Source organism: Strix uralensis, chromosome 2, assembly GCF_047716275.1.
Source record: "Strix uralensis isolate ZFMK-TIS-50842 chromosome 2, bStrUra1, whole genome shotgun sequence".
Lineage (NCBI taxonomy): Eukaryota > Metazoa > Chordata > Aves > Strigiformes > Strigidae > Strix > Strix uralensis.
Window position 1 is genome coordinate 107,260,003 of NC_133973.1, and position 2,142 is coordinate 107,262,144.

Sequence of the window (2,142 nt, forward strand, 5' to 3'; positions counted from 1 at the left end):
GTATTTCTGAACATAGCCCCTCCTGCCACCTGTGCTTTAGCAGAGTGTCATGTAAAAGCACTGAGCACAAGCACCGACAGAAGAATAGGTGGAAATGCTCCAAGTGAAACAGCCAAAAGCACCTGTGGAATTACACATTTGGGACTTGTCAGCCTGTCAGGGGTATCAAAAGAGGAGTGCCTGATGGGAATTAGTTGCATTGAGACATGAGGCAGAGCTCTGGAGATGCCCCAAAATCACAGTTTCTATTGACCTGCAGGGAAAGTTCATTTTGGTAGGTTTTACAGCACTGATGGAGGACCTGCAGAGGGGAATTCTGAAACCAATTTAGGCTTTTTCAGGGTGGTACCTTGTTCCTGTGAAATGGTGTCATCCAGCCATACAGTGTAGAAATTGCTGACTCTCTTAGGGTAAGCAGGAGAGTGAGCAAGACTGTCCCAGTGGAGGGACAGTAGGCATGTGAGGACGTATAAGGGCTCCATGACCTACAGGGAAATAAATATTAGCACCCAAGGTGAGCATACAAATGCAAAGGCAACTGAAATCACCTATGGCATAGGTATAAAAGAAACTGGAATGGAGCACATTACATTGATTTTTTTTTTTTTTTTCAAAAAAATTACTGAGCACTAATTTCCAGCTCCACCTATGTCAGCAGAACTATATGGCTCTGTAGAGCAGGGGTTTGGAAGAAGAGATCACAAGGGATTTCCAGCTGGGTTTCCTCCACAGATAATTATTTTTTCCGTGTTGAAGAACAGACTTGTGTTAGGAAAATTTTCTATAGTAAGATTTATGCACCTGTGAGGGTGCTTGAATCCAGTTGACTTGTACCATCTAGATAACAGATTTGGGAATTGGTGTTGCGTAGCAGCATCTGGCTAATAGATGCAATCTAATTCAAGCCTGGGCATGAGGACTGACCTTAGCTCTGAATTGCTGCATCTGGGCAGGCAAAAGGCATTTGGGAAATCAGCTGGATTAACACCAGTCAGCCCTGAAAAGCCAAAGCTCTTCTAGCCAGTAAAGGGAACGGATCTTAAAAAGCTCCATCTTGTGTTTGGTGTGACTTCCCAGTAGGCCAGAACATGCCTGTTAGGTTGTGCCTGGTGAGCTGTATGGGGGTGGAAATCTAGGGTTTGTATCCCACGCAACGCAGAGGAACCTCATGTGAGCCTAAACCTTGGTGTCACTGGCACAATTTTGCCTTAAGCCTTGAATTGCTGATGTTACATTGCACCTGTGAGAAGCAGGAAATCTCCCAGTGATGTGTGTTGTGTTGAGGCCTGCAGGGCAACAAGCTTGTCCCAGTATTGCTTATGCCTTGCTGTTAGCTGGTGCACACTCATCATCTGTTTGCATGGGCAGCTGGAGGGGATCAGCCTGTGTATGAACCATCAGGAGCAAGGACACATCAGCAAAGCAAAGCCCTGCAGCGAGGAGCTGGCACAGTAGGAAGTCTTATATCCCTGGTTGCCCAAGGACAAGCCTGTCTTTGACCTCTTGACCAAGGAAAGCGCTGACCAGCAGCACTGGGATGGTCTTGTCCTTCGTTTGCTGGGTGAGCACCACCAGTGTGCCGCGGCCACCTCTGATGTGGAGGGACTGACTGAAGGAAGGGCCTGGTGGCTGCGGGAGGCACACCGCCTTGTCCCTGTCTTTCCTGCCCATCTCTTGAATCAGCTGCTCAGTCAGATGTCACCCTGCCAAGCCCCACGCTGGGCACTGATCGAGACCTTCCCATCGCCTCAGGCCCCCACCTGCTGACCCCACCTACCGGCCTGCCTTCCCTGGTTAAGGGACGTGCGAAAATGAATGGGGGGCGATGGGAGGATGCAGGATGTCCCCTTCTCCATGGGGAAATCCCTTGGGAAATGGCCGACTGACGGCGGCCGCCGGGCGCGGGTATCGAACCGGCGGACCCCGGCCCCGGCACGCCCAAAGACGCGGGGGGATGGGCCGGGCGCAGCTCCCTTACCACGTGACCGGGGGAGGCGGTGCGCCTCCGCCCCCCCGCCCCGCCCCGCCGGAGCCGCAGCCAATGGGCGCCGCGCGCCGCCGGCAGGCGCAGGGGCGGGCGCTCCTTGAGCGTGCTCCGTGCCGCCGCCGGACACGCCCACTTCCGCGCGGGAGAGTTGGGAA